Below are 26,715 nucleotides of genomic sequence, written 5' to 3'. Positions count from 1 at the left end.
AAAGAATTTCTTCCCTGTGTCTGATCTGAATCTACCTTCTTTTATTTTAAAACCATTACCCATTGTCCTATCGCTACAGGCCCTACTAAAAAGTCTGTCCCCATCTTTCTTATAAGCCCTCTAAGTATTGAAAGTCTGTAATAAAGTCTCCCTGGAGCCTTCTTCTCTTCAGGCTGAACAACCCCAGCTCTCAGTCTGTTCTCATAGGAGAGGTGCTCCATCCCTCTGACCACTTTTGTAGCCCTCCTCTGGGCCTGTTCCAACAGGTGCATGTCTTTCCTGAGCTGAGGACTCCAGAGCTGGACGCAGTACTCCAGGTACAAAGCTTTAGTAATCTGACTGGGGGAGAGGGGTTGCTTACTTTTATGCAATGTAATTGTTTTAAAGGCAACCTTCAACTTAATAAATCCTTGCCTATTGTGTATTAATTACATAATTTTGACATGATAAAAAACCCAACAAGGTCCCATAAAAATATCTGGGATAAATTAGACTAGACACCTGTATTTGTTTCTAGTAGTACTGTACATTTGTACATGCACAACATACCCCTAAATTAAGCTTCCAAAGCAAATGCAAAACCCAAACCCATCATCTTTTTTAGAAATCAGAACGATTAATGACATTTCAGTAACACTCAATTATGAACATGAATGACATCCTCACTTCAGTGCTGCAACTTTTTTTTTAAGTTCAAAATAGTATTTGAAGTCCTTCAGCAGCTTTCTGGAAGTTGAAAGGAGTATTCTAAGAGAAGTACCACTATATAGCTACCCATAAGTATTGTTAAGTGAGACCTTGACAATACACAATCATAGCTCTAGCGCAGTAGATGATTCTGGCATGCTCTGGGAAAATACACGAAGTACAGATAACTGCTTAAGGAGAGGTTTCATTTATCTTTAAATTTAAAGGGGTTTTCATCCTCCAGTAGCTGCAGAAATCAAAGTTAAGTATACTTAATACCAAGCTAGCAATATTATGCATTGCTATGTCAGCTAACATGACAAAGTATCACAATATTTTAACTTTGCTTATCAATGTTTTCAGATGGTCCTATGTATACATTAAAGTAAGGAGGGAATTCTGGTGAAAGTGGGACAAGTTGGATGCTCTGTTTTTGGTATGCAAGGTAGGTAAGAAAAGAAAACAAAGCAGCAAAGACAAGCTCTTTACAACTTTATAACCTTATGACATAGTTTGGGCAGAAACCTGAAGGTGATGGCAAACCAAGTTAACAAAGTCAAGTGAAGGCAAAGTCAAAGTTAAATGACCAATGAGGCCATTGGCAGCTTTTGTCAACCATCTGAGTTAGAAAGCCACAAAACATGAAAACAGCTTATTTCAGTGGGATAGGGGGAATGTCTGGGGGCACTATCATCAGGCTACCAGACAGGACTTGGACACCTTACCGAGGTCCAGTAAATGTCCTCTTCCCCTGAGCCCATGGTGCTGGTTATAGCTGAACCACAAGCCTTTATTGGGGAAGAGAGAAGTGTGCTCAAATAAAAATTGCCATCCATCTGCTTTATTCATCCCACTAGTAAGAAGATCTCGGATTCTCTGGCTCTAAGTGGCATGGTTGTGTCCTGGCGACTCACCTCTGGATTGTTCTGTGGTGATGCTCTATCCATTCTCCTCAAGACTGCCATTTCTAATCAACTTCAAAGGCAACAGGTTTACTAGGCCTTTGATGTCATTTACTATAGCTGCTCCATCTTAAACCTAACCTGAACACAGTATCCACAGGGAACAGAAGTTTTACATTATCGTATACAATACTGCATCTAAAGTTCCAAAATTCTCATGTGTTCATACACAACTCAAACCATCCATCTTCAAAAAGTATGACTCAGACAGTACTTACAAACAGGAATTACAACATAAAATATTTCTAAAAAAGGTATTTTATAGTGCCTTGGAATTCATATTTGGTTCAGATTCAATATTTCAAAGGAGACTAATTACTGTGGGGCATACTGACAGGCAGATAGTCGCTCATTTGTTTTTATTGACAAGAAATTAGTAAGACCATCACTCAGTTTATTTTTTAAAAGGCCATTTAAAATTATTTTGGGAAGAACTGTGTGTTATTTCAATTTACAGTCAAAATGCTTATTATTGAACACCTACAGAAAATGCATGCAATATTTGTATGCAGGGATAAAGAACTCCACACTTGACAGACAGAACATATCAGAGAAGATAAATATATCTACCTATTATTTTCAGTTAGAAAAACAAAACCCTGTTGGAAAATTTACTAGAATTAACTGACAACTTCTGCTGATGTTATCTGGAATTAGCAAAAACAAGCTGAACAAAGTTGCGATGTTAGTGAAACACCTAGGAAATATTTGCTATTAGCCCTTTTGTCTCACTGATCTCTAAAATAAAAGTATAAATATCTTCTAGGCTACCATTATTATCACCAAACAAGGGATAGTTTAGATTGTGCTAGAAGCTTTTGTCGCTCTAAAATATCAAAAGTATATCACATACTTTTCCTTTGTGCTTCTATACAGTAACTCACAATGATGAGTACTAATTATATAACATGGCTTTTTGGAGGATACAGGCCTTACAGGTGTCTGTTTTGACATTGAGAATGTTTCTGTTCCTCCTCCATCTAATGTCTACATGTTAAAAACTTAAAAAGAATGTAAAGCTGGAAATTACAGGTGAGAATTTCCTATTAAAATCTCTCCTCCTTCCACAGAGCTTCAAAAACATACAGCACTTATTATGCCTTTTAGAGACCACCCCAGCATTTCGTGACTATTATCCCTTATTTCTTTGTGACAGACCATGGATAGAAATACAGAACACTATCACACTATGCATGAGCTCAGTTCTTCTGTGTACAGGATGACTTATCCTTTCAAAAACATTTGGCCAATATACTGAGCAGCTTAGTAGATTCAGCAGTTGAAATGTCACTATTGTCTACTTACACAGATGTATCATCCATTTACTCTCTAAATTCACATGTTCAATACCTCATCTCCCAGTGATTTTGCACCTTACTCCTCAAAGATCTATGCATGGAATTTTGCTGTGTCACAGAGCTAAACTAACAAACACAGAATGACTAATCTCTCCCTCTTAAGCAAAACAAAAAAGCAGTGCTCTGCCCTTCCCAGTAAATGCAACTGAGATAATTTAACTGAGACAAAGCAGCAATATATGATTTAATCCTGGTTACACAAAAAATATTCATAGAAACAAAGTGGTGCAATGCATGACAGATTATTAAGCACAATTGCAACACAAATAACAACAAAAAATTGTATAATTAATGTTATTGATTACATTATTTTGAAATATTCAAAGACAAAAAGAATAATACAGTACAGCAATTTTGTAATTATACTGACATATTCAAATTTTTACTTATGCTAATAATCCATAACGGATTCTTCCTTCAAGTACTTGAAATCTATGTTTACACTTCATGTAGTAAGACAAAATTTGTAATCAAATAGAGTACAAAGCACCATTGAATTTAAAGTACTTCCATGGTTACCATTACTACTGCATCTGAATACTTAAAGATGTGAATGTATCTGTCCTCAGAAGAAACTTCCAAAAAAGAAAAATTATTATTCCAATCTTTGACACAGAAAACACAGCAACAAAGGCTTTGGTTATCAGAAAGCATTTAGGAGCCTGCTTATCACTAAAATAGAGTTGGTAGCCTGTAGACTTAAGGTTGTTAACAGAATGGCTGAGGTTAGAAAGTGTTTCTGGAGGTTGCCTGGCCCAAATCCCTAGCTCAGAGAGCTGACACACAAAGCACTGTGCTCAGGACAATAGCCAGTTAAATTGTGAGCATCTCCAAGAATGATAATACCCCTCATTACCACATGGGTGCACTGGTTACTCATGGCAACTTTGGGTCTACCAGGATATCATCACCACCACCCTGTGCCCCTCCCATAACTTCTGGTCCAAACTACTTTCCAGCCTGTCCACCCCCAGCCTGTACTTGGGCACCAGGTTATTCCTTCCCAAGCACAGGACTCCAGTTTTCCTATTGATAAACTTCATAACATTCCCCTCTGCCTGTAATGAAAAGGAGAACAATGAGAAAGAGAGAAACAAAACCCAGGAAAAAAAAACAAGTGATGCAACCGCTCACTACCCACCAACCGACACCCAGCCACTCCCTGAGCAGCGATCAGTTTATATACTGAGCATGACGTCATATGGTATGGAATAGCCCTTTGGTCAGTTCGGATCAACTATCCTGGCTGTGCCCCCTCCCAGCTTCTTGTGCGCCTGGCAGAGCACCAGAAGCTGAAAAAGTCCTTGACTAGCATAAGCCGTACTTAGCAAGAACTGAAACATCAGCGTGTTATCAACATTCTTGTCATGGTAAATCCAAAACACAGCACTATGCCAGCTACTAGGAAGAAAACTAACTCTATCCCAGCCAAATCCAGGACAGTATCCACTGCTTATTCTATACCACCTACATCATGGCCAGGTCCTACCCTTTCCAATATATACCAATTAATCACCATCACTTTCCCTGTCTTGATATATACACACAGATATCATTCCCTTTGTCTATGGGCCATCCCTATAACATGTCCATTGAGTTCATTTAGTCCATGACTTTGGGTTCCGTCTGCCATCAGACTCTTTCAGAGCAGGAGAGGTGGTGTGCTGTGTTGGATTCTTGGATGCTGAATCCAGTTCTGGTTCCACCACTACTGCACTTTGCTCAGTTTCATCGAATTTCACCTTGATTAGTCTGGGAGATTCTTACTGTAATACTGTTAATATGGTATATATCAACCATAAAAGAGATGACATACAGTAGTATATAGAAATTGACATCATACCATTCAGGTCATTGGCTATTTTCACCCAAAATCAAATCCTCTTGAGGTACACATCAGGCTTCCCCATCCTCCCACATTACCCACCAAGTATACCCCGGTGCAAATCAAAAGCAAACCCACAAATGGGTTTTCCTTTGCCCGGAGCAGGAGTAACCCAGACTGGCTTCCCCAGCATATTTTTTATGTGCACTACAGGGACTTTATCTCCTTCTACAGTATGTAAAAGTTTTGATTGGGCAGGGCCAGCTCAATTGGCAGATCCCCTGGTGTTGACTAACCAGGTGGCTTTTGCTAAATACGTATCCCAATGTTTGAATGTCCCACCACCCATTGCTCTCGGGGTAGTCTTTAACAGTCCATTGTATCGTTCAATTTTGCCTGAGGCAGGTGCATGACAGCAGTTGTGATATACCTGCTCAATGCCGTGCTCTTTGGCCCAGGTGTCTATGAGGTTGTTTCAGAAATGAGTCCCATTGTCTGACTCGATTCTTTCTGGGGTGCCATGGCTCCATAAGACCTGCTTTTCAAGGCCCAGGATGGTGTTCTGGGCAGTGTCATGGGGCACGGGATATGTTTCCAGCCATCCGGTGGTTGCTTCCACCATGGTAAGTACATAGCGCTTGCCTTGGTGGGTTTGTGGGAGTGTGATATAATCAATCTGCCAGGACTCCCCATATTAATATTTCAGCCATCGCCCACCATACCAGAGAGGCTTCAACTGCTTGGCTTGCTTGATTGCACACGTTTCACAGTCATGGATAACCTGTGCAACAGTGTCCATGGTCAAGTCCTACCCTCAATCACGAGCCCATCTATATGTTGCATCTCTTCCTTGATGTCCTGAGGTGTCATGGGCCCACGGAGCTATGAATAATTCACCCTTATGTTGCCAGTCCAGATCCACCTGACCACTTTAATCTTAGCAGCTTGATCCACCTGCTGGTTGTTTTGATGTTCTTCAGTGGCCCAACTCTCGGGTATGTGACAAACTTTTACATGACGAACTTTTACGTGACGAACTTTTACAACCAGGTTCTCTACCCGGGCAGCAATATCTTGTCACAATGCGGCAGCCCAGATGGGTCTGCCTTTGCGCTGCCAGTTGCTCTGCTTCCACTGCTGCAACCACACCCACAGGGCATATGCCACCATCCATGAGTCAGTATGGAGATAAAGTACTGGCCATTTTTCTTGTTCAGCAATATCTAAAGCCAGCTGGATGGCTTTCACCTCTGCAAACTGACTCAACTCCCCTTCTCCTTCAGCAGTTTCTGCAACTTGTCATATAGGACTCCATACAGCAGCTTTCCACCTCCAATACTTCCCCACAAGACCATAAGACCCATCAGTGAACAGGGCAAATTGCTTCTTATTTTCTGGCAGTTTATTATACAGTGAGGCCTCCTCAGCATGTGTCACCTCCTCCTCTGGTGATATTCCAAAACTTTTGCCTTCTGGCCAGTCCATGATCATTTCCAAGATTCCTGGGTGACTGGGGTTTCCTATTCGAGCCCATTGTGTGATCAGTGTGACCCACTTACTCCACGTAGCATCAGTTGCATGATGTGTAGAGGGGACCCTCCCTTTGAACATCCAGCCCAGCACTGGCAGTCGAGGTGCCAGCAGGAGCTGTGCTTCAGTGCCAACCACTTCTGAAGCAGCTCAAACCCCTTCCTATGCTGCCAATATCTCTTTCTCAGTTGGAGTATAGTGGGCTTCGGATCCTCCGTAGCCCCGACTCCAAAACCCTAGGGGTCAACCTCAAATCTCCTTTGCTTCTTGCCAGAGGCTCCAGGTAGGGCCACTCTCTCCGGCTGCAGTGTAGAGCACATTTTTAATATCCTGCCCCGCCCAGACTGGCCCAAGGGCTACTGCATGAACTATCTCCCGTTTAATTTGTTCAAAGGCTTGTTGTTGCTCAGGGCCCCATTTGAAATCGTTCTTCTTCCGGGTCACTTGATAGAGAGGGCTTATGATCAGACTGTAATTTGGAATATGCATTCTCCAGAACCCCACAACACCTAAGAAAGCTCGTGTTTCCTTTTTGCTAGTTGTTGGGAACATAGTTGTTATTTTGCTGAACACATCCATTGGGATCTGATGGCGTCCATCTTGCCATTTTATTCCTAAAAACTGGATCTCCTGTGCAGGTCCCTTGACCTTACTTTGTTTTATGGCAAAACCAGCCTTCAGAAGGATTTGGACTATTTTCTTCCCCTTCTCAAAAACTTCTGCTGTATTGCCTCACATTGGGCACCAAAAAGGACTGTTGTGGTTTATCCCCTATCAGCAACACAGCTGCTCCCCCCTGGTGGGATGGGGGAGAGAATCGGAAGGGCAAAAGTAAGAGAACTCCTGGGTTGAGATAAGAACAGTTTAATAATTGAAATAAGATAGCAATAATAATAATAGTAATAAAAAATTGTAATGAAAGGGAGAACAACAAGAGAGAGAGAAAAAAAATCCAGGGGAAAAAAAAACCAAACAAGTGATGCAACCGCTCACCACCCACCAACTGATGCTCAGCCAGTTCCCGAGCACTGATTGCTGCCCCCTGGCCAACTTTCCCCAGTCTATATACTAAGCATGACATCATGTGGTATGGAATAGCCCTTTGGTCAGTTTGGATCAACAGTCCCAGCTGTGCCCTCTCCCACCTTCTTGTGCACCTGGCAGAGCACCAGAAGCTGAAAAAGTCCTTGACTGGCATAAGCAGTACTTAGTAAGAACTAAACTATCAGTGTGTTATCAACATTATTCTCATCCTAAATGCAAAACACAGCACTATGCCACCTACCAGGAAGAAAATTAAGTCTATCCCAGCTAAAACCAGGACAGACCCCTGCAGGACACTGCTAGGGACTGGACTTTGCCACTGATCACAGACCTTTCAGCTCAGCAGTTTAGTCAGCTTTCAGTCCCACTTCACTGCCCATTTACTTAAGTCCACATTCCATCAGTTTGTCAATTATGATGTGATAGGAGACAGTACTGAAACCAGGAACATCCACAGCTCTCCCTTCATCCACCATTACAGTCACCTCATCTTAAAAACCTATCGGGTTCATCAGGCATAATTTCCCTTGCTACTGCTCTTCAGGATCCTGAACTCTACCATCTCATGGTCACTGCAGCAACACTGCTCCCAACCTCCACATCCCCAACCAGTCCTTCCTTGCTTTTAAGTACCAGCTCTATCAGTACCTCTTCCCCCATTGGATTCTCCATCACCAGTGTCAGGAAGTTACCATCAATGCACTCCATAAAGCTCCTTCACAGCTTGTGCCCCACTGTGCTGCTCCTTCCAACAGGTATCAGGGTGGTTCAAAACACACCTTTGCCAACAGAAAACAAAGACCATCAGTCCTTTCAGAGTTAGTAGTTAAGTTACTTTCAAAGTGAAATGCCTCTTCACATTGTACCGTAGTGATTATGCAGACCATTAAATATTACAAAAAAAGGCCACACCATAACTTTGGTCATTAATTCATGTAATTAGGACAAATGTGCACGAGTGTTAGAATATTTTTTTGCATTCAATCTACAAAACTATATGAAAGGATAAAGCAATAAATGATGAAAAATGCTGAAAAATCATTTTCAATGTGGTAGCCAAGAGAATTGATTGAGGGTTAAACAAACTATATTCAACCTAGGGCCTAACAAAAAATACAGCACACTGGATGAGTCAAGACTCTCTATATTGTTTATGAATAGCAACTTAGAATACTCTTCCCATGGCAATAATAATGATATGTAAACACAAAGCTCAAGCATTTAGAAAATGAATGCTTGTATATTTATATCCTCACACGAGTACTGTGTGTCTGAATCTAATTTCTGTGCAACTGTTTCAGGCCAATTTGTACCAAAATCCATTTAAAAAAAACATATCATTTTGCTAGCAGTTTTTCCATACTTTGGCTTAAGTGTGCACATATTTATGTTACATGTTGTGTACACATACTTTTATATGCACATGGAAAAATCTTGCAGTTAGTTCAGCAGTTCAACTGTATATAGTATGTATATAAACTATATACAAAGCATATGTAATATATATAAAACATATATTTGTGTATATACATCACTAACAAGAGCTGCTTGACTACCTGTTAGAATGTAATTACACACTCTATCAGGAATCCATGTATTTACAATTTGCAGAGAAGTATCGTTGAAAAAGTCACTATGAATTTCCTCAGTTAAACATTATCTACTGCCTCCCCTCTCCACCTTCAAAAAAACCATCTCAATGCAACAAAACTGCAAAAGCTGTTAGGCAAAGATATTTGCAAATTAGCATTGTATGGGACTTACTTGTGGGCAAAGATTAACATAAAGTAGAAATATTCTACTTTTTTCTTTTTTTTTTCATGGAAGCATAATTTATTACACTTGCTCCTAGGCTAATAAGTTACATATGAAGTTTCAGTTAGAAATAATTTTTACAAATAAATTGTCGGTCCCATAGGAAGCTGATCTTCTAACAGAAAAAATGAACACTTAATCAGAGACTGTGTTACCACCACACACACAACTAATCCAAGTATTGTGTATTTTCCTTTCAGATTACAGAAAATTTCTGTTAATACACAGAATGAGACTTATGTATAATATGGTACCAAAATTGCAAGTTTTTCTCTAGACAGAAGATAATTTGAGGTATGACATTTGACTATTATTGTACAATGGTTTTTAATTGGATTTCTTTAGTGAATGCAGTAATTTATGTTCATTTTGTAATGCTATTACCCTTGTAATGTGGTCTATAGGACTTTCCCACCATCACTACCAGAACTGCCCAGAAAAATCTACTGCCATATACTATTTATACCAATATTGCAATTTAAAGTGTGCAGAATTTTAGATATAATACACATTTGCTGGCCCTGCATTCAACTTTCTTGGTGAGAAAAATCAAGATACAGTGGGTTTTTTTCCCAGAATATATCGATTCTGAGCTCCCAAAGCACAGGTAATCCAAGAAAACATCCATTCATCTGCAGGTAGCCAATTAAAAAAAAAAAAAAAATGTAATGTTTTGTCTTGCCTAGGACACAGTAACAACTGTATGCTGACCTGACTGGAATAACTGCAGTCTCAGGAGAGAAAGATTTCTGATGTCTAGCAGAGTTCAGCTGAGTGAAAACAGAAGTCATCACTCTTTCTAGGATTCCTCACATTAGGCAGGAGAAAGAATGTGAAGCCTAGCTGTGAGGACTCAAGTGCATTACTGTCCCTCTGTGCATCAAGGAGAGAACATAACATACATGCCTTGCTACCTACAGCTCTTTTTGACAATATTCTGTAGCCACAAAATTGCTAATGGAAAAGCCTGCAACTGGATTCCCACATGAAGTGTGGAATTGCCTAGAGCAAACAGCAGCAGCCCTAAGAGATAATGAAAAAAAATCCTTACAGGAAGCTGATTAGGCACCAGTAATAAGAGCAATGAGGAACAAGCTCTTTCTCTCCATTCTGACCAGGCACACAGCTGGGGGAAAGCTTCCCAGTGACTGACAATGCCTCCAAGAAGGGCCTGAGGAAGAAGGTACTTTTCCCTGAAAAAGATAAATTTCAAAGGACAGGATTGCTGGAAGTACCATCTTTCCCATTTCTAACTACATGCTCACCCTCTGATTAACAAAGAAAAGGGAAAGAATCAGCTTCAATCACTGCTGTAGACACAAAGTCAATTTTTATAAATGGCAAGAAGCAGCCCGAGTGGTAGATTGCCAGATGCTGCACTAGTGTGATTAACAGAAAGTAGTCATACTGAAAAATAATGTATGCATGACATGTCTCTAAGGACAAAGATAAGGTCGTCTAAAGTGAGACAAAACTATGATAAAATATGATTCATTAAGAGACTTAGTATTCACTGCATTTAGATCAACAAGTTCAGTAATTTCAATTTTATTTACTTCATTCTAACCCTTACATCCTATTCAATCTGTCTGTCTTCAGAGATAGTGAGCTTTAGAGTCCTATGTGTGACCAGATTCCTTATTTACAAGAACTAAATAGCTTCGTGTACTTTTATAATGGTTGGGTCAATGTCACTAAATTAAATATTTAAATTGGTCTCTATAAATTTTTAAAAGCTTCAGATAGACATTAATATCTTTAATAACAGAATTAACATCTGATTTTATGAAACCTCACTGTCAATATTTTTTCCAAAGTATATCAAACCTTGCTCTCAGGAAGTCTTGCCAATTAAATTTCCAACAGACTAATGCATCCGAGACAAAAAATTGATCTTTTCTACTCTTGCATGTTTGTATATTTAAGTGAATTAAAAGTTTTACCCTTCACTGTTACAATCAAATCTGTAAAGCAATTATCTTTACATGGAACTCAAAGAACTTTAGTTTTAAAATTCAGTATACAAATGTTTCTACCAATTCTTTCTACCTTGAACTTTGCATCTGAATAAGCAAGGGCACAAATTGCTGTTTGAGTATTTTACATTCAGGTATACAGTACACCACATCAGTTACTTGAATCAATCCAGTATTTCTTATAATTAGCAAGAGGTCTCTCACTGATACAGCGATCATGTTCTTGAAGAGTAAAAAATCATGACCAGGCTACTTTGCTTTCTTTTCTTGTCTCTTCTGTAAGTAATTTATGTTCCCACAACTTAAATCATAGGGATTATGATCAATTTTCTCCCTTGACCAACCAGGATAAACCAGAAAAGAAAACAAGGGTTTTATTCATGGGAATGTCCCTGGACAATCTTGTACTGGCCAGACACCATCTAGGCCTTATTTCCAATTGCCTGCCAAAGAAAATGTGCCAGCAGCCCCACATTCCCTGTTCTCTTCAAAATCCATCTGTTATAACAAACAATCCAGCATTAACAGTCATTCTGCATCTGTTCTTTATTGAACTTACTCCTACTGTTTTGAGCTTTGGGGTTACCTGTAAGTTGCTTGAAGCACTTTCTGCTTTTTTCCTTCCTGTCTCCTACTCTGATTATTTTAAAGACTCATACACATTACAGTGCTATGTAAATAATTATCAGCATAATCCAAAAAATAAAATCAGAGCAAAAACTGTATTCATAATCTGTAACAATCGCCCACAACGGAATTATGACACTGAGTATGAGCAGACGGTTATTTTTTTGCTTCCATTCTGTGGAGAGGACTTCAGAACTTCCTAGCTTCCTGACACAACTAAAACTGTTCCCAAATACATAAATCAAAAGACTTATTTTCCTGTGGTTTTAAACCAGAAAGTCTCAGAAATCATTGGGGCTGCATTCCTGATTTTTTGAAAACAAGTGATTAATTTGGGAGCCAAGGATTTGGATACCTATACTTGAAAGACTGGACCCATTTCTTTCTGAGCCAAGTCTACTCAATGTACTCTGACAAGCTGCTGTGACAGTTAACAGATTTCTGGGCAAGACATTAAATGTTTTCACTTCAGGTTGTAAAATGGTTCGAGTCTCCTCAATTCCCACTTTGAGTGGCTGACACACCAGATGGTTGTGCTGCCATCCAGAAGGACCTCAACAGGCTGGAGAAATGGGCTGACAGGAACCTCTTGAAGTTCAGCAAGGGCAAGTGCAAAGTCCTGCCTTCCGGGAGAAACAACCCCAGGCACCGGTATACGACTGGCAGTCACCCAGCTGAAAAGCAGCTTGGCCCTGGAGGTCCTGGTGGACACCAAGTTGAATATGAGCCAGAAATGTGCCCTTGCAGCTAAGAAGGCTAATGATATCCTGGGCTGCATTAGGTGGAGTGTTGCCAGCAGGTTGAGGGAGGTGGTCCTTCCCCTCTACTCAGTACTGGTGGTAAGGCCACGTCCGGAGTGCTGTGTCCAGTTCTGGGCTCCCCACTGCAAGAGAGACATGAACATCCTGGAGAGAGTCCAGTGAGGGGCCACAAAGATGATGGACTGGAGCATCTCTGCTATGTGGAAAGGCTGACGGAGCTGGAACTGTTCAGCCTGGAGAAGTAAAGGCTCAGGGGAAGATCTCAATGAATACAAATTCCTGTAGGGAGGGTAATAAAAATGACAGAACCAGACTCCTCTCAGTGGCATCCAGTAACAGGACAAGAGGCAATGGGCACACTGAAATACAGGAGGTTCCATCTGAACATAAGCAAACACTTTTTTCACTGTGAGGGTGACTGAGAACTGGCACAGATCACCCAGGGAGGTTCTGGATTCTCCCACCTTGGAGATATTCAAAAGCCATTTGGACATGGTCCTGGGCATGGTGGCTCTAGGTGGCCCTTCTTGAGCAAACTAGATGACCTCCAGAGGTCTCTTCCAACCTTAATCATTCTGTCATTTTGTGAACTCTAAATCACAGGACTCAGCTATGTTCCTGCTTTGCAGGCTGTGTCTCGATGAGTATCCAAACACATGCCTGGGGAAGTTACTTGTCATACAGGGTTTCATGCAATACACAGTGTAATAAAGAAAGCTAGAAATGGATAAATCAACAAAAATCCTGCTTGACTACAACTTGATACCACACAAGATGGAAAGAACAGCTCATGCAAAGCTTTGGGATTCAGATATGGGTGCTTTTGATATTCAAGTGTAAATGCTTCCAAGTAGAAGGAAGTGAGATGTCCAAAATAACATCTAGGACACAGTAGGAACAGATATTTTTCATAAAGCCTTGAAATAGATATACAAAATTTCAGGCTTTGTTTACAACTATTAGTATCTATTGACAGTTTAAAAAGATATTCCACAGCACAAGAGTGCCACAGGAATCTAATGAAAATATTCAGGAACATCAAGGCTTCATATATAAATGAGAAATGATCTTCACATTTGAAGAATTAGAAAGAAGTACAGTTCACTGCAGACAGTAGCACACAGCTCTATTTTCCAATGTCTGACATTACCACACTCACAGGCAGCAGCATGTAGACACTACCAATACTACCCTCACACAGAAAGGAGACAATTTTCCACAAGACTTCTTCCCAAGAACTTAAGAGTTACCAGAAAAACCACTTAAGATCTGACTAAACCACTGCAGGTTGTTCTTTTTTTGTAAAAAAAGCTGGTCTTGGATATACGTGAGATTATTGTCTGGGTTTCAGGTTTTATTATGCAGCTACCAACTTTCAGATATACCCTTTATAGACTTACCTCTTCATCTGGCTGATGGCAATGTTTCGCTAAACAAAGGTAACAAGCAAAGATAAATAATAATAAAGGTAACAAACAAAAACTCAATAACTAGAAAAACATCAAGGCAAGAAGGAAGAGCTCAGCACACCCTTCTACAACCACTCACAACAGCAATGCTAAGATACTGCACTTAGCAGAGGAAGAGTAGTATGTGAAAAGCAAACCATACAAAATGTGATACGTGGGACAGCAGCACAAAGGTACAGAACTCTCACAGAACTTTGTAAGAGAGTGATCAGTGCTTATTTTGTTTTTATTCATATAATGGTACTTCATCATCCAGCTGAAATAGGTCCTCCTGCTCTTTTTTCAAGTACAACTGATAAACAGCGCAGTATGTGTTATTTTTATAGCCATTTCATCTTAAGAAAGTCTCACACATGGGGCATAAGAGAAGTATGAGCTTACCCAGGTCAGGACTCACAAACGAATAATCAATGCAGGTATTACTGCAGCATTCTGCTTTCTTCATTCTGAATCATGTAAACAATTACCCAAGTCAAATTGCACATTTTATCTGAGCAACAGGAACAACAGTTTCTGTACACGCTTGAACAGAGTTCTACCTTGCCTATACCTTGCTTTAATTATTATGATAAAATCTTTACAGTTGTTACAATCCCACCCAAATGCTATTTGGGATCCCGCAGTGAATTTCACTGGGCTGCAAATCTTCATGAAAACCTCATGCCCAATTACACACCAGTGAATGCTTTTGCTTGCACTTACATTGATCTACCATGATATTAAACAGAGAGCCAAAATAAGACCTCCTTCATGCAATCCTGATTTTTCCAAGCAGATAAAAGTAAGAAAATACATTTTACTTACTAGATAACAGTCTTGCACAGATCACCGGTCAAACATGTTGTTGGTTTGGGTTTCAAATGAACTTTTTCTTAAAGCATCCATTTTCCATGGAACATTTCTGATTTTATCCTTAATTTTTTGCCCTCTTCTACCCCCATTTTCACAAAATGGGCAGAAGGACAATTCTTTTATTAATCAAAGGCTCATATACTGACTACTGTGATAAAAACATCCCCAGTAAGTATACTACTAGGTGTCATTAACTCATATAGTTGAAATAAGATATTTGAATATATGTAGTCATATAACACAAGTTAATCAACAGTCTATTGCTTAGGATTCATCTCAGAAACCAACCCTTCACATTGATGATCCTTTGTAGCTAACAGGAATAATTTAAAGTTCTTTTTCATTAATAAAGCCCAACCATAAAAGTGCTGATAGAAAAACAAAATTCATATTGTCAGCCTTTGAGCTTTTAGAACTGGTCTTTCATATATTGCAGGGGGTAGCAACAATCCAAACATAACGAGCCAACATAGGATCATTAAGTTTTACCTCAGCTTTGAGTCACTTTTTTATACAGCACTATTCACTGGCAGCTTGGTTACTGCTTTTAATATGTACCTCTATGATCTAATAAATTTAACAAGAAAGAATGTAGAAACAAACAGTGACAAGTAATGTGATTGAAGAGGCTAAGCACCGTGTCAGGTATGTCAAAATATGTATGCTACCCTGCCAAAATACTTTAGCCTGTCATGTGAACAGTATACCATGAATGCGGTAGAAAAGGAGAGGGGGAGAAACACTTAAAAACCATTCCTCCTTCAGCTCCTCAGAGCAACCTCTAGAATAGTTACAAACATGGCATGCTCCTTATCCAACAGATGGCATACAAGCAATCTGCTTGGGTGCCCCAGCAGCATGTGGCCCATGAGAGCACACTGAATTTCACAGGGGGGCTTCTGTGAGTGCTCAGGACCATGCCTGCTTGCACATTCTTACACACAAAACAATCCTATGTTTTAGCTGTGCTGCAGCAAGTTGAATGCAGCAACACTGGCATCAACTCTTGAGGAGCTGCAGCAGGCAGCTATTATAGCCAGTGATGCGGGTACAGAGAGCAAAATGTATTTTTTGTTATTCATTTAAGCTTCTCTTTAAGGCTATATCAACACTTCAGTTGCTTTATATTATTCTGAAGTACTTCGAGAATGCTAGCTTGTGAAACTGGTTTAAAGTTGCTCTTCATTTTCAGGACATTGCAAATTCGATGTATACAGTCCATTTTTTTCCCCCATCATCCTTAACACTGCCTGATGTGTTGTGGTCTCCTGCATTTTATTGCACATCTGCTTCACTGATTTCTCCTAAACTCTCAAGAGCATAATACAAGATTATACATACTCCACTATTTTCCAGCCTATCTTCAGCAAATTGAGATGCATTCAGGGCTTATAAGAGGGGAGGAGGGGGTATCATTTTTTTGTGCAACAACATGTATGTGACAGCACAACGCATATCTGTGCTACTTATGAAAAGGTTCAAGAAGTACAGGCTTCCAAACAGTTTATCAATTAATAGTTTAGCAATTAAATGAAGGTCAGTACATCAGTAAGATGAATCTCATGGAACGGACGGACCTAATGTGTAGCTCTCACGAATGGTGAAGCTAGGTTATCTGAAAGAAACAGAGCCTCTCACCTTACCAGGAGACTGCATTTTAAAACAGTATTTAGGGGGAGCTAAGTCAATGAAATTCATCCTTCCTAAGGTTATCCAGAAAGTCTCCTCCTTATGAATACTACACAAAATGACATTTTTTTCCAGATTCTCAAACCTCAGACCTCCTTGTTCTTCAGAAACTAGTGATAAAAAACCTATTTACAATTAATCAAAAATATTATGAGCAACAACTGAAGAGTGGTAAATTAAAATAGCTAGAAGTGTAATGTACGCAACTGATTAAGAATTTCAGTAATCCAGAAACTACTCTCCAGTAAAAAACTCTACCATAAAATAACATTTAAAACAGTTTGATATTTGACAATTCACTTCTAAACATACTGTAAATGCCCTGCATCTGTTGTAAGTCTCCCTGTCCTATATTTGTATAAAAACCCCACTTTTAACAATGGAATGAGAACAAATCCCTTTGAGAACACAGAAAATAAGTCACTCTTACAGCCCTCCATCAGTCTTTGACAGGTCAGTGATGACTTCGTCAGTCTTACTGGTGACAAAACATTTTTTATTTCAAGTATTTGAAGATAAGACTACATCCCTCAGGACTCCAGCTTACCTGAATGTTGTCTATAAAGCAGGTTTGCACTGTCAGCAAGCGTTCAAGAAACTGTGATACTGATGTAATTCAAAGTAGCCCTTCTTTTGCTATAAGTGAAGCTGATTTATTCCCCCCAGGACCCAGTAGGACAGCCCAAGAAAACTGGAAGATAGTATGCACAACCTCCAGCATCCATCCAACATTGCAGACAAACAGAGGAAAATTGCAAGGCACAGTGCTCTTGGTATGAGCCTGCCAAGGATTGTAAGAGAATTTTCACCTGTCCTTTTCTGACAGGAAAGTCTGAATACTATCTCTACCTCAATGCAAGAGAGGCTTGAATGCAGAGTACTTGCTCCATTTCGTAGCATTACAAGCATTTCTAGACTTACAGAGGTAGTCACTTCTACTTAGAAAGGAAGTGTAAAATTTATAGCTAGTACTATCAGTGTGACATGGCATACATATGAGGCATGATGATCTCAGGTATTTCACTAAATCATAACATCAAAACACTTCCCAAAAAAGACAGGTAAAGAACAAGTCTTAAAAGAAAAAGAGGTAACCATTCTGACATATAAAAATAGACACAGTTCTAGAGAAAATGTCTTTAAGCATCCCAGTGTCTGTGCCAGTGCAATACTTAAATATTTTTACTGCATGTCTTAAGCAGCATAACACAATAGGGCTGAAATTTACTCAGCAACCTGGTTTATTTAAAATACTAGCTCAGGGCTAACTCACAACATATTATTTTATTTCAAACACAAAGGCACCATTCTGGTTTCCTGCAAGCTTCCAAATCCAGTGACATGCTACAGGTATAAGAGTAAAAAGTAGTCTTTATAAAGGACTAAACAAATATTACTACCCATAGGTCTTGTTTGATCACTTCTAGTATTTGGGCAGAATTCATCTCACCTAACTTACCTATCTTTAAATACCTATCAAAACCAGAATGAATCTCCTTCAATTGGAGGTTTCTCTTACTCCCCACTGGTCATAAAAGGCCTACATGATTAGCTAATCTGAAAACATGCATTTGAAAATATGTCAGGTAACTAAAATGTATCATGCTCTTTTCTCCTTCCAGGAAGGCAGCTCTGAAATACATACTTTAAACACACTCACAACCTATGGAGGACAGTGACAAGTTTACTGCAACATAAATAAAAATGTCACATTGTCCCCAGTTTTTCATATGCTTATGCTTCTTAATTTTTAGTCAGTCTTTCAAAATACATGGACAAGCGCACAGACATATACCTAAATTTTATATACATAAAATACATGCTGTCATTCTTCAGCTGCTATAGCAAATACAAAAGAAGTGAAAACAATTTCCCTCAAATTAATAAAAAATCAAGTTCTCCATCTAGACAATTCCACACCCTCCCCCAGTAAATATACTTCTGTTACTAAAAACCACTTTCTTGTGGAACTGATGATGCCTTTAAAAATTCTGAAACATAGAGAGCTTGTTTCACTGTGATGCATAAGACTACTTAGCTTTACATATGTCCTCAAGACACACTGATCTTGAGCATAGTAGCCAATATTTGAAATGCACTGTTTTACTGAAGAAAGGTTGTTGGAGTTTATCCACTCAGAGTAAATGCATACTTCTTACATGATCACTGAATACCACTGTTTCTCAAAGATAAAAGATTCAGAATACATTAAAACACAATTCTGCTATGAAAATGTAGGTAAGTTGGTGTCTCTTTAGAGAATTACTCGGGATCAATAAATAGTTAAGTAGAAGAAGAATGAAGCAATAGATTGGTCTAATAGGAAAAAAAAAATTAAAGGATATCATGTCTTACCACATTATCTTAGAAAATTACTGCTCAGTTGTGACCATGTATGTTGTTACCAATCCTAACTGCTGTCGCGGTTTAGCCCCAGCCAGCAACTAAGCACCATGCAGCCGCTCGCTCACTCCCCCTACCCCGATGGGATGGGGGAGAGAATCGGAAGAGTAAGAGTGAGAAAAACTCCTGGGTTGACATAAGAACAGTTTAATAATTGAAATAAAATAAAGTAATAATAATAACAATATAATAATAATAGTAATAATAATATACAAAGCAAGTGATGCACAATGCAATTGCTCACCACACAAAGACCAATACCCAGACAGTTCCCGAGCAGCGGTCGCGGCTCCCCAGCCAACCCCCCCCCAGTTTCTATACTGAGCATGACATCATACAGTATGGAATAGCCCTTTGGTCAGTTTGGATCAACTATTCCGGCTGTGCCCCCTCCCAGTTTCTTGTGCACCTGGCAGAGCATGGGAAGCTGAAAAGTCCTTGACTAGCATAAGCAGCACTCAGCAACAACTAAACCATCAGCGTGTTATCAGCATTCTTCTCATGATAAATCCAAAACACAGCACTATGCCAGCTACTAGGAAGAAAATTAACTCTATCCCAGATGAAACCAGGACAACTGCCAAACAGAAATTCCTGCCAATTGTACCTGACCACTTCTGCCATCCAGTCAGAGCATAGAAGACTCCTATAGACTGCCAGGGATCCCACTTTTCCCAGGATGTCCCAGGCTGGAAGAAGGTGGGGGACCAGAAGAATCAACTAATATAAGGTTCTGCTCACTGAAAGATGTTATGTTCTGGTAAAAAGACCTTCTCTGGCCTTTGAAGTACCAGAAATTAGCAGGATGTTTGAAACAGTCTCCTCGGCTTTCCCTCTGCGCCCAACTAATATAAGCACTCACATGCATAACTCACTGGACAATGTTTCTGATGCAACAGATGATCTGTCTAAGGCTTTTAGGAAGGTTGTGCACTTTGTGTTTATGCTTTCCCTAATCACTGCAGATGTTGAGGATGAGCTTCGGAATGCCACCACGCAAAAGGTTACCCTCATTCCCGAGGCTCACTGGACTCAGAAGAAGCCTCTGAGACACAACTCCAGCAGCATACAACAGTCTCAGGTCTTGGACATACTTCAAATAGACCCTGAAGGTCCTTACACATGTGTAGGTTCAGTATGCTGCCCTAAAAGGCCAGCCACAGCCTAAGATATAAACACTTTTCTATGGGATTCTTTCCCCATGTCAAAATTTGCCATTTGCCATACCATTTGTCTATTATGTTACAACCAGTCAGCAGTAAAGTTGCGCATGCCCTAGTCAGATGAAAGACAGACCTGCATTTTTCTCACTGCTACGCATAGCTCCTCTCTGAACACCTTAAGATGCATTAGTTGCACAAGAAATCTGGTGACTTCTTAGCTACATACACAAATAGCTTTTTCAAATGGGAAGCTAAAAGGAAGAGACATCCTCCTTTGGGGGCAGGGGGACATGGGACCAACAGTAAGAAAAACCAAAGTCTGGCTGGATCCTTCTGAGTCTTATTAGTGATCCAGGTGATGCCAATCTCCCTGAATTTCCTCATTAGAAGAACCAGGAAGCTCAAACAGAGCCTGCTTATGCATCAGCAGTCAGCATAAAAGCTGAAGGGGATAAAATTGAAAAGCAAAACTGAGAGTCCACACTATGAGCACCTCTTAAAATAAACATGGCAACAACAGTCACAGGCAAGCCAGATGACATAAGAACTATATTATATTATATTATAAGAACATATCCAATTTTGTCAGTTAGAGTTTTTGTCAGGCCTCCAGTCAAAGGTCATTCTACAACAGTCAGGAGTATGCATTTCAATTATTCATTAGTAAGACTAGTTCTGTTGTTCAATAACATGTCCCCTGGCAGACAGCTTCCCCAGCGCTCTTACATAACAACCACAGATGTTTTAATCTAATCAATATCTTAAAAAGGAACAATGACAGGAATCCAAACCAACCAGAATATTTCAGTTTTCTTCCATGTATATCAAAGGACTGGTTAATTTAGTCCATTTGATGTTGTCTTCTTCCCACCCCCTGTATTTCTATATATTTCTGTAACCAGAAAACTATGGGCATTCAGTGATTTCTTTTTTAATTTTTTTCCTACAGTTTCACTCTAACATGCTGTCGCACTTCTCTGAACATTGAGGGAGTAAGTATATTCAGACTGTTTGACCTTTATTTAAAAAAGACAAGAACAAAAATCTGTCAGAGCACAATGATTTTTCTCCTCCCAAAAGCACACCAGGATGCTTGCAAATGTATTTGTGGTGAGCATTAATGGTGTTACTACAATTCCATCAGACACTCATGTGTGATTAGTTTCCATGAATCTCAACAGGCTGCAACCTCTCTGCTGTCTTTGATTCCCAGGTGCCTTCCTAGACAGAGGATCTCCGGAGGATCTCCTCTTGTCAAGGATCTACCTTTGCTGCTCAGGTACTCAATTGTCCAAAGTTGCCTCTTACAAACATTTTGGAGGTATACGTCAATGAAAGCAAATAAGCACAGAAGTCTGCAACAAATCCCACAACAACTTCGGGTCAGAAGATCTGCAAAAATACAAACACGTTTCCTTGCCTCAGTTCACATACTGCTTCTGATAATCCACTGAGTGCTAGTCCTTTAAGTCAGAGCCCTTGACCCTGTGCAAAGTTCACCCTACAGAGCAATGGATCTCTCTCCTGTAAGGGAATTTAGGTAATCTCTGTGGCCACGACAATGAAGAGAATTAAAAGGGTACCTGAAGGATAGATTAACACACAACAGCACCGTCAATATCAAATAAGAAGTGTCACAAGATATCTTATCATTCACCGGTACACAGCAGCAGCTCTCCAGCGATTATTCAGTGAATTCTGACCACTAATACAAACTGAAGTCTGTCAGTAACCTCCAGTGTAACTGTTACCTACACTAATCAAACTAAGCTAAAGACAGAATGCAGATATATCTAACCACATCTTCATTTTCCTATTAAAACATGGCTGTAAAAATTTTCCGGTTGACCTGTCAAAGCTGATCAGAAATTCTCTTAGACAAGAGAGATCACAGCTTCCTGCCAAAGCAATATATTATTTGCTTACCTTGATTTTCAAGTTCAGTCCTGAAATTTTACCCTATGCAGGAAATAGGAAGGGCAATAGACATCTTTTCTTCCAAAGCATATTTCATTTGAACAGACAGTTAAAATTAGACTACCCTCTGTCGTTAGCTCCATGCCAGGTACAAGATTTTGTTCTGTCATCTCCTGTGAGTTTAGCTCAGTATGAAAACAGAAGACAGACGTGCCAGAAAACAAAATGCACTCTCAAAATGGAGTTTGCAGTCTGACATCAATACACAGAATCCCTAACATCACACAAAATTCATATACTGTACATAAATGCTTTCCCCATTGTCACAATATTGTCACAATAACATTACAAACCAAAAGTTATATGCAATGCTTTCTTCAACTGACATTTAAAGCACTGTACTGTTTAATTTATCCTGCCCAATCTGCATTTATCCTGCTCAGAAGAACATTCTGGTGGCTCTGCACTTAAAAGCATTGTCAGGAGTCAACAGCCCCAGTACAGATGCAGTGTACTGCTGCTTCGACTGTCGCTGAACCACAGAACATTTTAGTTACTAAGTTTCCTTCATATAATCAAGACTTTAAAATATCTGCCCAGCGCAAAAGCAATGCAAGCAGCTGAACCTGGCATGCACAGTAAGTGCTTTAAAATGTAAAAATACATTACACACATTCACACAGAATCTGTCATATTTCAGGACCTTATACAATACTAACTAATCTTATCCAGGTCATCTACACCGAATGTGGATCACTAAGATGGGATATTTCAAAACATGCTTAACTATTCTCTAAGAGGAATGCAAGGGTTAACCTTGCTTATTGCCGTTTGAAACAGCTAACAGAAATAATCCCCCCAGCTCTGCACAAAATCTGAAAAACATTCAGGCTCTCCTGTAGGTAGCATAGAAGTGCAAACCAAACATGTTTCTGGCTCGTGTACTTGATTATAGATGTAAGCTGAAGTGTGCAATATTGTCAACTGCCAATAACTAGATTGAATTAAGAACGTTGTATCTTCCTGAAGGTACAGTGCAACTTTCATGCTGCCATTGATGGCAGTGGCTTAACTCCAACAGACAGGATTTAAAAATCAATATACAGATTTCTCTTGATCTTACACAGCCAAACCTCCTGATAACTTCAATGGTGATACTGTCTGCACGGTCTTCAGCATCAAACTCTTCACCAGCAGCATATATAATTAGATACTTCCTGATAAGTCAAACATTTATTCCTTCATCCCACCTCATGCCTGAACTTTTCTTTAGAATCCTTTTGACAATTAATGTGGAGATGATATGATGCAAGGGGGCAGGGAGATGGGGTTTAAGTATCTTTTTTTTTTAAGCTGTCTTTTTCATAATTAAACATTGTTGCTTATTTTTGCCAATGGCGTATGAAGTGTCTTAATTCCTTCTTAAGTACACTAGATACTGAAAAATTGGTTTTAGTTCCAAAAGTTTACTTTCCAGCCTGACTTAATAACACATATTTTGTTATGATGAATTATACATACAACTAATCATAGTGTTATGCCTGTTTCCTAACTGGCTACTGGGACACACTCAATTTATTCCCAAAATAAGTTTGTTTCTCCTTGAACTGCTGAAGTGCAATAAAAAATACGGAAATAAACTATGAAATGCAATTTTGATTTTTTTAGGATTTATTTTTGCTAGAAGGTTGTGGGTGATGGGGACACACATGAGTTTTTCAAGAAACATCAGTGTTAAATTGAAACATTGTCACCAAAATGGCACTGCTTTTCACTCTGTGACTCTAAACAAAGCGCTTTGACTGCATAAGTATATTCTCTGCATTACATTATGAATTGTGGTATTAGTCTCAGGAGCCCAAGGGAAACAACACAATGTACAATAGTTTTTTGTTACATAATAATAGCCACCTTACAGGAGTATGGGTACAACTGGTAATGCCAGTCAACAGTAAGCAATATATTTTGAAAATGTGTTTAGGTAGCATAAGTTCAGCCTGAATGCCAACAACTGCAGATATCCCACATTGCTTTGTTATCCCAGAAACCTGGGATAAATGGGTTTTTGTTTTGGTTGAGAACACTGGTCTTGACAGCACTGCATGTTTCTCCCCTAAAACACACAAGACAAAAGTCCCAAATAAATGCTTTCACTGCACCAGCTCCTGGATTTTTTTCTCTTTGCAAGCATAATGCTTATAACCATCGAATTTTTACCCTTGATCTAGCTGAGCACCGAATTCATTCCCAGAAATTAAGAGGCACATTCATCTGGTATCAGAAAGGTCTACAAAAGCAGCTTATCTTACATAAAGACAGGCTGCCTAGGAGCTCCAACAAGTTCATAAAGAAATATCCCTGGGAATGGTCATAAGCTCTTCTCACTTTCCTATAGACAGTAGTGACTGAAGGATCTCTGCCTTCAGAGCAAAATCTACACGCAAGTTAATTCAACAGCACTCAAGCTGACCCTTGTAATTTACACTTTCTGTCCTTCACAGGTAAAAAGTTACCTGCAACTGCCTTTGACTCAAGTCTCAGAGATACCACTGAAGTGCAATGACACTCTAAGGGCTCCAATTCAGCATTTAATACAACCCTGACCTTGAAAGTAATGATAAGAATCTCCATTAATGTCTACAGGAATTACATATGCATGCCATGGAGAGCATGAACCTCTAAATGCTTTTATTGTATGATTTAGAACCCCCTTAAACTGAGTATCATGGTATTTTAGGGCCTAATTCCTCCCACCTCACCTAGCCAAAACTCACATGAGGAAGAAAGGTTTGGACTCATAAAACATACTGAATTAAAGCCCATAAAAGAAACCAATTGCTTACCAGAGTGATTAAAATCAGATATGTTTCCATAGGGAAAATAAGAAGTCTCTTTACAAAAATTCACTGCCAATGGGAGCTAAAACTCCCTTTGAAGATATTCACTCGTTGCTTGAAGTATTTCTAACAGAAAATAAGTGAGGGAGTCATGAAACTTAATGCTTTCTTTCCTTTTCATATGTCAACCTCTTTGCCCGTCCCCTGCTTTTCTCACTGTACTTTTTATTCTTTCAGACAGAGCTATGAACACATACAGAAACACGCACAATTTCACCTCAAAGTGTTGCAAACTGTTTTATTCTTCAATTTCTATCTTTGTTATAATCTGCTCCTCTTCCCCACAAAGCTCCTTGTCAACAAATATTTTTTTCCTCCATAATATATTTCTACTTTGCATCTAAAGTTTTGAGGAAACAAGAGAAGCATCATAATTGTGTTTTCATTGTATTAATATATGCTAGACCAACATCTCATATTGCAGCACACAGTTGTGAAGACATCTGAAAGAGTGCAGTTTTTCCTCACAAAGCAAAAAAATTCTAAACACCTCTATTTTGGCATTGAAACAAAAAACTCTAAAATTTCTGAGAACACATGCATTTTATTGATGTTAACCTGTCATTTCAGAAGAAAAAAGTTTTACTATCGAGTAAAGTTATATTATCAGTCATTTTTATGTCAACCATTAGTATTTTATCTGCTGTTTCTATTTTGCCCTTTTCAAACATGCCAGAGTTAGAGAAGGCCTAATTCATTTTCTCTTAAAAATGGTACATTTTCACCATCTTTCAACTTTTTGGGGGCTTCAACATTACATTTGAAAGTTGTAGAAATATCTTCATCCTTCACAACATACCCTGAATGATTCATTTCCACATAATTATATTCCCAACATCAATTTTTGTTACACTTACAGCACAAAAAGATCCTTTCATTACATGCCATGGATTTATGAAATTGATTCATTTTTAAACTTATTCATGATTGTACCCATAACTAATGGAAGTCATGATGGTTGGAATAACAAAATTAAGCTTTTTGTAAGAGGTCCAACAGAAATGTTCAAGATGAAGAAAATGATTCTAGACCTCCTCTCATCCCCTCTTTAGGCAAAATGATCACAGAAGCACCGAAGCCATAAGCAATATTGAAGACATTATCAACAAAATAGATCCAGGTATCTCTGCACTAGCAAACATCAATAAAGCAAAACGTTTGTATGATGTAAAATTAAACAAGACTGTTCTTACAGATTCATATGAACTAGTGCTTCCCTCAATCCTTCACACTATTGTCAACTCAGGCCTAAGTCCTTGCATTCTAGGACAAGATTGGCCAATTGCTGGCAGGCACAACACCAAGCTCGGTATGCTGACTGGTTGGTCAAGACACATGCCCTCATCAGCCAGCTGGCTGGACTCCTACACAGGACCCAACTAGTAATTGCCCTCCCACCAGTTAAATCTTCAGTTTTGGTTTCCCTCCAAAATTTTCTTAACTTTGTGTCCTCAAGCCTTCCACTAAATTCAGTTCAAACTGAACTGTAGTTTCAAGAACATTTGATGAGCAGAACATACAGTCATATATATATATATATATATATGTATGTCTCCCCTCTCAGCATATGGAAGTAGGATAAAAAATTGACCAAAGAGAATTCATCAAAACCAGATTTGGACAAATAGACTTGCTAATCTCTCTGGATAATATTATCCAGAAGTCCCATCCTCAAAAGCCACACATCCACTCAGATGTTAGTGTCCCTGTGTGCCTCCACGAAATACTTCACATAAGCAA

This window comes from Pelecanus crispus, chromosome 1, assembly GCF_030463565.1.
Source record: "Pelecanus crispus isolate bPelCri1 chromosome 1, bPelCri1.pri, whole genome shotgun sequence".
Lineage (NCBI taxonomy): Eukaryota > Metazoa > Chordata > Aves > Pelecaniformes > Pelecanidae > Pelecanus > Pelecanus crispus.
The sequence above is the reverse complement of the archived record's forward strand: the minus strand, read 5'-3'. Positions refer to the sequence as shown.